The sequence below is a fragment of the Equus caballus genome, chromosome 5 (assembly GCF_041296265.1).
Source record: "Equus caballus isolate H_3958 breed thoroughbred chromosome 5, TB-T2T, whole genome shotgun sequence".
Lineage (NCBI taxonomy): Eukaryota > Metazoa > Chordata > Mammalia > Perissodactyla > Equidae > Equus > Equus caballus.
In genome coordinates, this window is record NC_091688.1 from 77,471,587 (window position 1) to 77,483,966 (window position 12,380).

A 12,380-nucleotide genomic window follows, 5' to 3' on the forward strand; every position below is an offset into this window, starting at 1 on the left:
CTGGCCAGTGTTGACAGAGCCCTCAAGGAGAGAGGTTAAAGCACCCTTCACAGGCAAGTGTGGTTCAGTCTTCGTTGAGCAGCTTTTAGAAATGTAAATAAAGAGGCAGACAATTTGTATTTATAGAAAATGCTTAAAGACTCATTTTTGTGGCTCATAAAGTTATTAGCCTGTGAAAGGTGCCACATGTCTTACGTTAGAGATAGAAATCAAGAAGGAAAGTCTACCTGGAAATAGGCCCATCCCTAACTTTTCCATGTTTTAGTGCAAGAGTACATTTGAAGACCCACATGCCATTCATGTGAATATTTAGAAATTATGAAGCAAGCTAACACATTGTTAAATTAAATACGTTTGTCCTCCTGACCCTGCTTCTTTTTACCTTATAAATCTTTATAAAAACAAAGTTAAAAATATGTGTTTCCATTCCTCTTTGTTGCAGCTGGAGGTTTGTGGCTGGCCGGCTCCACCAGTGCAGGTGGTGAGAGCAGGGACCAGGGGGAACTTGTCCAGGACCCTCGACTGACGTAAGCTTGTTCAAGAGGTGAAAGTCAAAAATCACCAGTAATGGGACAAGTCGACTTTGTGTCCCTCCTGATATGATGCACTGAGAAGAGTACAGAAGTACTTCCTGCCAAATTTACATAAGATAAAGACATTTAATAAGATAAAGGTAAATAAAGATAAATTTTAATAAGATACAAGATAAATTTAATAAGATAAAGACATACACAATTCATAACCTAATCTAATTATCTAATTTGAGCCATGATGAAACTGCAAACAGACCCAAATTGAGGGACATTCTACTAAGTAACTTGTCTGTAGTCCTTAAAAATGACAAAACGATGACAAATAAGGAAAGACTAAAAAACTATTCCAGAGTGAAAGGGACCAAAATGGTACGACAACTTTATGCAATGTGTGTTCCTGGATTGCATCCTGGACAAGAAAGGAAAAAGAGAAAAAAGAAGGCTTTTTATCTATTTTGTACAAAGGATATTCTCAGAACAATCAGTGAAATTTGAGTGGAGTCTGTGGATGACAGTAATCAGATAGATGAGGGTGATAGATCAATGATAATTTTCTTATTCTGATAGGTACACTATGGTTATGTATGAGAGTGTGCTCTTGTGTTTTAGGAAATACACTCTGAGCTATTTTGGAGTAATGAGCATTATTTCTGCAACTTACTCTCAACGGATAGCTCAGGAAAAAATTATGTATGTGTGTGTATACACATGTACATGTGTGTGTGTGATGAGAGAGAAAATGATAAGGCAAATGTGTTAAAATGTTAGCAATGGGGAATCTGGGGGAAGGGTATATGGAAATTCGTTTTTTTTTTTTTTTTACAAAGGTTTTTTTTTTTTGCTGGAAAGATTGGCCCTGAGCTAACATCTGTTGCCTATCTTCCTCTCTTTTTTTGCTTCCTCCCCAAAGCTCCTGTACATAGCTGTACATTCTAGCTCTAAGTCCTTCTAGTTCTTCTATGTGAGCTGCCACCACAGCATGGCTACTGACAGGTGAGGGGTGTGGTTCCATGCCTGGGAGCTGAACCCCGGGCAGCCAAAGCGGAGCACCCCAAATTTAACCACTAGGCCATCAGGGCTGGCTCTGGAAATTCTTTATACTGTTCTTACAACTAATTTGTGATTTTGAAATTATTTCAAAATAAAAAATAAAATATTGATTCCTGCTGGAATGGGAAAAACTTTCATAATGATCATCAAGAAGCATCTTGTTATTTCAAAATGTGTCTTTTCTTTGCAATTGGCTTTTGCTTTACATGAGTTTATGGTTATACAGTGAAGTGTAGCAAATAAGATGAACTACTTTATGGTTGGATCCCCTTTATTGGTATAAATCCATTAGAAACCTATGCAATTTTATCTAGGAAAAAATAATTTGCCCTTAATGAAAGAATAACTCTGCTTCTTGAAAAAAATGTGTAAAGCTATGCTTTTGATGGGACTGAAAGTCAGCAGAACATCAAGGACAACCGAACACAGCTGTGACTCAGCACGTCTGGGTGTTCTGTTGATAAGCTATTGATGTTTGAATGACTAATAAGATAAAGACATACACAATTCATAAATTATAATGTGTATATTCCATAAAAGTTCCTTTTTGTATCTTCATTTCAGCAGAATCTCTATGTTATTATCACCAAGATATCACATCATTTGTCTTCTACAGATTGTAATGCCAAATTGGACAATCCTTTTGTTTTTTAAAGATTTTATTTTTCCTTTTTCTTCCCAAAGCCCCCAGTACATAGTTGTGTATTTTTAGTTGTGAGTCCTTCTAGTTGTGGCATGTGGGATGCCAGCTCAGCGTGGCTTGATGAGCAGTGCCATGTCTGTGCCCAGGATCTGAACCAGCGAAACCCTGGGCCACCAAAGTGGAGCTTGAGAACTCAACCACTCAGCCATGGGGCCAGCCCCTGGACAATCCTTTTTGAGTCACTGTGATTATTAAATAATTTTCATTAGTTTCATGGGAGAAATTTTGCTGCACTGAAGCAAGAGAAACTGGAATTCTAAATAAAATTGATAGAGCAATACTTAGATTTGGAAATGAAGCATAATTTTCACATTTCACATTCAAACAAGGTAATGGTATCATATGTGATAAATTATTGTTTTGACAGAAATGAGTACTAGATATTTTGATATTGTCATAAAAATCACCGTCACTATTATTGTGACTTTTTACTCTCACTTATATTAGTATCCACATCCACGCAGATTTTCTTATTCTTCTTCCAATATTTCAATGCTGGAGTATGAGAAAGGAAAACGAAAATAGCAATATGGTGCTCAATTTGCTCAAATATCTTTTCAATCAGACTGTACACTGATCTATTAGGGTCACAAAACAAGCTCTATAGAAATTAGTTTTTGGTTTATTTGTACCTGAGTTTTCCTCTTCACTGTCATGCAAACTTTTTTGTTTTCTTGTTCTAATTTAATTGTCCTTATATTTAATTAGAATGTCCTGTTTGTTGATTTTTTCCAAGCAATTTCATTCAATTTAGAAAAAAACTTTTGCCTAAAATTTTCATTATTTTAAAATTTAGATCTCTTGGGGTTTGAACTCTTGTACTAACATTAAAAGCAAATAGTACTACCTATCAAAGAACTAGATAGCACAATTCAAAATTCATTTTTCTGCCAAAGACTCTAATTTGCTCTTTATTTGAGGAACTTAGGGTGTTTCAATTTACTCTTCCACAGCAACTCACGTCTTGTCTAAATCAAATATAACCGTTTTTAAGGTGATGAATACCAGAAACTGGAACATAAAGATAAGCAAGAAAATGGATGCTTGGCTCTACTCAGACAGACATGAAACTTCATTATTCAAGAATCTTTTGTGTTCACATTATCACAAAGAAAGGACTCGAAGAGTTAATTTGTTTTTTTCCTCTTTCCTAAAAAATACTTCCATTACTCAAATCCTCCTGCACTCCAAAGCAGCATCTATTTCAAATGTCAACAGCAACGCAACCCCAAAACTGTCGTGACATTCAGACACAATTGCCTTTTGTTTCAAGGACACTACACAAGAAATGTGGAATAGCATTTCCCTGTGGCCTGGAAGGTGGTCATTCCCAGGGCAGTTGCTTAGGGTTTCTGGTCAGAGCTGAGTGCCGAGTCCTCAGTGACAGAGGCGGTCATAGCCTTGCATTCTTTAATAAATTTGCTTTTCTGTATGCTTGTGATATGCAGGGTTTTATAAAGCGCAGGGCCAGGGTGAGGACCCCTCTTGCCTGGGTCAAAAGGAGGTACTTCCTGGAAACTTCATACCCACCAAAGATCACAGGACCCAAGGGGCCGGCCCAGTGGCGCAGTGGTTAAGTTCACCCATTCCACTTCTCAGCAGCCTGGGGTTTGCCGGCCCGGATCCCGGGTGTGAACCTACGTACCACTTGGCAAAAGCCATGCTGTGGTAGGCGTCCCATATGCAAAGCAGAGGAAGATGGGCACAGATGTTAGCTCAGGGCCAGTCTTCCTTGGCAAAAAGAGGAGGATTGGCAGTAGTTAGCTCAGGGCTAATCTTCCTTAAAAAAAAAGATCACAGGACCCAAAATGTCTGAGCCCCTCCCTGTTGGACTGCCCTTCTGGACTCATCCCAATGACTCAGGCTTGACTGGGGGGGCGGGGGGGGGGGGTGGGGGTGAGGAGTAAACAGGGAAAAGTAAAGGGGCTGCAGGATTTCTATATATTAGAAATAGTAAACATCTATTGAGAATTTACTATGTGCCAGAGTCTATGCTAAACATTTATTACATTATCTCATTTAATCTCAAAACTACCCTAGTAGATACTATTATTATCCCCATTGTACAGATGAAGAAATGGATGCCCCCACTGATCACAGTGGAACACAGGTGACTATCATTAGTGTAGTTTTTGCATCTGAGCCTGCCTTAAAAACCATGCTAGAGGAGGGACCTCATACTCTAAAAGATTCATAAGTGTCTATGTTTGACTTTGGAACATATTCCATGATATATTCTTGTTAGACAAGAGGTAAACATTCTTTGGCTTACACTAACAACAATTAACTTTGTTTAAAAATAAAGATGAAACTGCAGCTAGGAAACTGCTTGTCATTTTTAAGTCATCAGGTTGAACTCGAAAAATTACAGCTTCCAGAAAATGAAGCTTTCCAAAACTCTGATCAGTATGAACTAAGGGATACAGTCTTGTTCACTGGATGAAGCCAGTGTTACCAGAGAAAAAGGAAGGAGGGAAGCCCTTGAAGCCTAGAGAAGACAATCTCAGGACAAATCTGGGGAGTTCAGCACGTCTTTATTAGATGATTAGTTAATACATGAAAGTCAAATGAGTTAGCACTATTTAGATGGTTTCCTGGAGACTAGGTTTATAGTAAGTCGTTGAGAAAAAGTTAGAAAAGTCTAGGGATTGCTAAACTTTGGAGGTTGGTGCTGCTTTAAGGGCAGTTATCATCTATCCTGCTTGCCTGAAAAATCTCTTCTTGCCTCAAGATTGAGAAGGGTACGAAATAAGAGGAAAGAGGCAGCTGTCTGGGAGTGTGTTAGATGGTAAGAAAACCTACCTGGGAAGTAAAATTATGTGTCTACATCTTTTCTTGGAATCATCAAAAGTGATCATAGTCTTATTTTGCCAGTTCTTTAAGGTTTGAAATATAAAGCTAATGACAAACTCCATAAATCCTTTTGAGAGTCCACTTGTTAAATGACACTAATAATATCTGTCTCCCTCTTCAGTTACTTTGGGCATATAGGGAGGACCCAAGATACACACCTGAAAGCCCGCCATGTTCTTTGGGAGAAATACAAATTATTATGGCTGGTTCTCCCCTTAGCACATGACAGTAAAGTTAACTTCTGGACTCTCCTTGTCTCCCAGGTCAACTGCTTCAAGGAAATACTGCAAACAAAAAAGGTGTAATTATATCTGTTAACAGGCAACTTCAAAGTGACGGTCATAATGCTCTGAGTCATTCCTGCATTTCTGTGTGGGGTCAGCATCTTGGAGAGTCTGTGCTTAAAGGCACAGTGTCTTGAATGGAACTTAGTACTGACAACATAGCTGTTAGATGAATGTTTGAATGCACAGACGACTCCAGGAGCTCTAATGAAGGAGACAGGGCAAGTACATAAAATGTGCTTGCTGTAGAGCAAATGACTCCAAAAACCTTAGAGTCATCCTTGATGCCTCTGTTTTAACCAACTTCCACATCCACAACCTGGTGGCCATACTTTAAATATAGATATATATATCTATATTTAAATATTTTTGTGTATGTATTTTTGATATTTTGTGTGTGTGTGTGTGTATATATATATATGTATATATATATATATATATATACACAAAATATCCGACCACTTCTCATTCCCTTGTCCAAGCTACCATCATTTGTTACCTAGATCATTGCGGTATCCTCTTAATAGGTCTCTCTGCTTCGAACCTTGCACTCCTACAATCTATTCTTCACACAGCCAGACTGATCTTTTAAAAACATAAGTCAGATCACATCACCTCTGTCCTCAAAACTCTCCAGTAGCCAAAGTCCTCACTACAGCCAGTGAAGCCCTATGTGCTCTGGTCCTTGCTGTGTTTCTCTAACTTCATCTCTTCTCATTCTGTCCCCTCCTCATTCTACTTCAATGTACTGGCCTCTTAGCCACTCCTATCTCAGAACGTTTGCGCTAACTATTCCCTCTGCCTTGCCTGCTCCTCTCTACGTATCCATTCAGTGTGCTGCCTTACCTCTTTCAGGTCTCTCTTCAATTGTCTTCCTTTCAGAAAAGCCTTTCCTAACCACTCTATCTAAAATAGAACACTTCATCACTCTCTCTTCCCCATATCCTGCTTTTTCACTATAGCATTTATTACCACCTAGCAATTATACATTTGTGTGTTAATTTCTTTATAGTCTGTCTGCCCTCTCTACTTCAAGGATTCCATGAAGACAAGGAGGGGACATTATCTGTTGCAATCACTGCTGTATCCCCAGCATGAAGAACAGGGCTTGGTATGAAATAAATTGAATGAGTAAATGAAATAATATTATGGTAGGCATAGTATAATCTCTGACCATTTATTTTAATCATTCCACTTATCAACTGATATGTAACAATCTACCTCAAAACATAAAGGCTTAAAATAATAACAGTCATTTGCTTTGCTCATGAATCCACAATTTGAGCAGGCCTCAATTTGGATGGCTTATCTCTGCTCCATTTGGCATCAGCTAAAGCAGACCAAGTGGGGCCGAAAGGATCCACAATCAAGATGGCTCATTCACATGGCTGGTTAGTTGGAGCTTGCTGTTGGCTAGGAGCTCAGTTTCTCTACATGTGGGCCTCTCTGTGACTTCTTGGGCTTCTTCACAGAATGGCGGCTGGGTTCCAAGACTGAGCGTTCCAAAAGAACAAGGCAGAAGTGCATGGCATAGTGTGATTTCTACAATTCTCCACTGGTCAAGGCAGTCTCGAAGGCCCACCCCAGAGGAGAAGAGACATGGATTTCACCTCTTAATGGAGAAGTAGCATGGTTCTAGAAGCACATGTAGGATAGAAGAAATTGTTGTAGCCATCATTTAAAATAGACATGAGTGAAAATCTCATTCTTTGCAAATACTACTTGCACAACCTTTGTGATAGACTGGCTCATTGGTGTCTTTTCCTGTCGATTTGTAAGGGTTCTTTATGTAGTAAGAACATGAACTCTTTTCCCCTGGGTTATTGTTCACTTTTTAATTTTGTGTGAGGTATTTTTGACCTATATAAGTTTACAGTTGATTCTGGGTAGTTGGGTATTGCTTGCAGTGCCTCCGTACACCAGAAGGAGGCGTGAGGGCAGAAAGCTGCCAGAAGGTAAAGCTGTATTTCAAGAGGCAAAAGCAAACGGGGAAATGAATAAATGACCTACTCTTCTCTGTCCAAGTGTACCTGAAGAAGGGTGAAGCTACTGGCTACTGTCATAAAAATTGGGAAGTAGGGGAGGGGGATACGGGTGAAAGGCTGACAGAAGCTTGTAAAGATTCCTCTATTTCCAATAACGGAGGGGCAGTTCAGTTTGAGTGCATATGCAAGTGTGTATGTGTCTGTGTCTGTGTGTGTGTGTGTCTGCAAGTCTGTGTGTGTGTTTGAGGCATGGGGGGAGTGCCTCAGGAAGAGATGGTGGTTAATGACAGAGTCATTAGGTGTCAGTAAGTGACTTCACAATTCGAAGTGTTGTTATCCTAAAACCAGGAAGTGAGCACAGGACTTGATGGATGTTATACAGGTCGTATTCATGTGCACTTCTGAGTTTGGCCCTGAAATATGAGACAACCTATATGTGTGCTACAACCATCCTTTGTATTTTAATCTCCTGTAATACCCAGATGGACAGTCTCCCATCAGCATGGAATTGATTCTATTTTCTAGCCCCACTGTCTCCTAATTTTTGCTCTTCTCTTTAACCTATTAATGCCTGCCGCCAGTCTTTGGTCGAAGCAAAGACCAGCTCAGGGTGGGAGGCCCTTTCAGGAATATCTGAGGCTCAGTAGCAGTGAATTTGTATACATTCTGAAGCCGTTAAAGGACTGAATCAATTCTGGGGTGGCTTCAAGTTTGAAACCAACAAACCGGAAAGACTCCAGACCATTTCAGCCCCAGGGTCAGGAGAGCATCAAAGAGAGAGAGTGGGTTTTGGATCCACACAATCTACATTAGCACTGCAGGCATTAATATAGAAAATCAGTATTTTCTCAATTTCTGTAAAGTGCTATGTAAATGCATCTTCAAGATCTGTTCCCTCACCCTACCTTCCCAACTAAAAAGCTGTCTGTTCCACGACTCTGCTAGGTAGAAATCCGAAGGCCATCACTAACTGGTTATCCGCAGTAGCCCACAACATTTAGCTTCCTTGCTCTGCTTGATGGTTACAGGCTTATCTTTAGTTTTTGAGTAGATGCAATTGGGAGCCTTTGAACTTTGCCCAACTTCAAGTCTCATATAACTGGTGTAGTTGCAATGTTTACACTGGTATAACAATGTAAAGCTTCTGATCAGCATTAGTATGGACGCAAGTAGGTGTAGCTTTAACTTCTCTACTAAACTGGAATGTTTACCTTTAGTTCACTGTGTGGACGTACTTTGGTCGTGTAATTACGGAAGTAATTGTTAAGCCATAGTGTCATCTCAACCATAGGGGAAATAAAGGCCCAGGCCAAAAAAATTTCTAAAATGACTCTTTGCTTTAAAACCACCCAATTTAGGATAATTTTTCTTCCACCAGAGGTATAAAATTAATATGGCTTTCTAGATAAGAGACTTTTTAAATTTTGCTGTTACCATTACTTGACACATTTGTTAAAGAATCATAAAACAAATCCTTTTTCCCAAAACAAAGTAAATTTTTTCTCTGTAATAGGGTAGATATTTCTTTTTTTTTTTTTTCCTACTAGAATTCCTCTCAGGATGGACACAGTATTTGCTGGAGGAAATACTTAGATAGGGTGCTGGAGTGAAGGATAAGACCTTAAGGACACGTTCGAGCATCAGGCCTGCTAAATTGCTACGCAGAAAGCCAGATGAAGAATTTGCTGTGCTTCTGAAAGAGAGTAGGGTAGACGAGAGAGGGGAAAGGAGAGAGGAAAGTGAACCCACTGAGGTGGCTTTCTATGAGTTGACCCTTCTTCATGACCCCACATGTCTTCAGCAAAGTCTACTGAAAGTCACGAACTGTTAGTGGGAGTGAATTTCTCGTGAAAACTCATGAAGGGCTGCGTTCTGGGAAGACGTTAATAAAAGAGGAACAAAAACAGCAAGCTCCAAAATACAGCTAAAGGCAGAGATGTCAGAGAAATCATAAGCCACCGGGAATTAACGGAAATCCTGGTTAGGACCTTGGATTTTACAGATCTCAGAAACTGAGGGATTGAGCTCTCTGAAAGGAAAGGGGGTTCCCCAGCTGAATCTGAAAATAACCCTCAAAGAGAATTTTTTGGAGAAGGTAGAGTACTGCTTGATGCAAGTCTTCAAGCCTGACAGTTCGTGTTAAAAGGAAGGGTAATTACTGCCTAACTTTATAATTTGGACATTTAAAACCCAGATAATAAGAACTGGCTTTTTCGTATTGCTTTAAAGAATCTACTGGTTGTGTTTTTAAAAACTGCCTCCCGTCTCCAAAGTTTTGCAAAAATATATCTCACTTTAAAGTAGCTAACTGTGGCCCCGGCCCCATGGCCAAGTGGTTAAAGTTGTGCATGTTCTGCTCTGGCGGCCCGGGTTCGCAGGTTCAGATTCTGGCCGTGGACCTACTCCACTCACCAGCCATGCTGTTGTGGCGTCCCACATACAAAGTAGAGGAAGATTGGCACAGATGTTAGCTCAGGGATAATCTTCCTCAGCAAAATAAATAAATAAATATAAAGTAAACTGTTAGAAAATGGGGCTTAAGACTGGAATTTTGATGTACCCAAGAATCAGCTTCCATAAATCTCCCCAGAGCAGATTCATGTTGCTTTCATGCTCTGTTTCTCTGCACCGTGTTTCTCTGGGATGAATGTTAAGCTGTACCTGTCAAGGCCTGGGTTTTAGAGAGAGCAGCTTCTAGATTTCAGTATGCCTCCACCACTCACTACCTCTCTGAGCCCCAAAGTCTTTATCTGTAAAATGGCAATAATACTGGTACCTCCTTCCCAGAGTTACTGTGAGAATTAAATAAATACTCAATGTTCATTTTTATGAGCGGTATTGATGGAAATACATATAAACCTAAATCCTGTGCTGATGTTTCATAATCTTCTTGGTTTTCAGGTTTGTCTTTTAAAATGATATGTGGAAAGCGTCAGGACATGAACACAAAGGGAGTTTCTCTGACTAGGGCTAGACATAAACAAGGCAGGCAAGTGATAACAGAGGATTATTCAGAACTCTGCACCCTAAAGCCTCCATAGCCACGAAAGGCTTCCTCAGCTGTGGGCTCATATTCCACGCTCAGGAGTCTAGTCATGTAAGTTAGGGTTTTACTCAAACGTGAACACAAATACTGCTGGGAAAGGTGAACTTGGAGTGAACAATTATAAACATTCTTCTCCTAGGAAGAGGGCTTTTGAATGAGATTATGAAGGAGAAAATATGGGGGCAACGGACTTCTGATAATCATAAAAAGAGAGGAAAAAAATTAGAAAATTGAGAGGAGCTGGGTCCTAAAGACAAACTTGAAGGACTTAGTGATTAAAACGTGAGTAGTTAAGGGAGTCTGCAAAATCCTGATATTGTAGCAAATTATGAATCTGGGCAACGTTAGACAAGCCAGCATGGAGAGTGGGAACTTCAGTCTATAGGTGTTGTCTTTGAAACCAGAGTGAGTGTTTAGGCTTGCCTACCTGCATCTCACTCTTCTGTTGTTTAATCACACTGTTGGAATTAATCCGGGCTAATTTCTCTGGAAATTCATGTGGTCTTGGAAACTGAGAGCTGGAACTGAGGATCACAGAGAGTGTGTTGGCTGCTCTCAGACCTGTGGCTCACAGTTTTAAGGTAGTTTGTATGACTTCACTAGAGTCTTGGGGACGAAGAAAGCACAGGAGATCTATTAGAAACCAAAGGGATTTCCTAGAATGTGAACTTGTTGGGAGCTAGACAGGCTTAGGTTTGAGCCATGACTCAATGGATTACTCATTGGGTGACTTTAAGCAAATTGCTTAACTGCTGTAAACCTCAGTTTCTTCATCTGTAAAACAGAATTAATTAAACCTATCTCACAGGGTGGTTGTGGGTATTAATTATATAGTTCATGTGAAGTGCCTAGCATTACACTTGGCACATAGTAAATGCCCAATAAAGTATAACTATTTTTGTAATTATTTTTGTGTGGGTGTATGATGGTTTGTCTTATGTGTCAACTTGGCTAGGCTATGGTATCCAATTACTTAATTAAACACTAATGTAGGTGTTGCTGTGAAAGTATTTTGTAGCTGTGGTTAGCATCTACAATCAGTTGGCTTTAAGTAAAGGAGATTACCCTTGATAACGTGAGTTGGCCTCATCTAATCAGTTGAAGGCCTTAAGAGCAAAAATTAAGGTTTCCTGGAGAAGAAATTTTGCCTGAAGTTTGCAGCATAAAATCCTGCCTAAGTTTTCAGCCTGCCAGTCTACCCTACAGATTTCAGACTAATCAGTCCTCACCATCACATGAGCCAATTCCTTAGAACAAAAGAATTGTGTGTGTATCCTAATGGTTCTTTTCTCGGGAAAACCCTGGCTGATATGTGGGGTATACTTGGGGCATAGATCAACACCAGAGTTTTAGAAAATCCAACAGTGGAAGGAGGGAGAGCGGGCAAGAGAGGTTCTAGGAAATATAGGATCCTCAAAATAGCTCACTAGACCCAATCAGAATTTCCCCAGGAACTGAGAGTCCCTCAACTAGTGTGCAACCCAGAGTGGCTACACAAAGTAGGCCCGGCCCCTCCAGAGGATTTTACTCCACTATTCCTGAGGATCTTCTTCCACTGTGAGTTGCTTGCTCTGCCACATCTTTTCCTCTGTGGCCCTTTGGGATTCCCTGGGAGGAGCTGTCAGAGATGCTGCTTTCCTCGCGGCTCAAGGACTTGACAGTTGAACCAAAGGTGAAATGATGCTGCACCGGAGACGTTGCAGGAAGACTGGCTCTCCCAGCCTCCTCTTCCTCAGTGGCTCTGGACAAAAGGTAAACGGCAGCAAAATGTGAGGCAACAAAAGTCTCCTCCAACCTCTGAGATTCCAAGGATGGACTCTTTCCTGGTTTATGTCATGTAGTGGCTGTCATATGTTTCCAAAACGACTGTAGATATAACATAATGATTGGGATCAGAGTTGGAAGTTGCTGTTTTAGAGTCCCAGA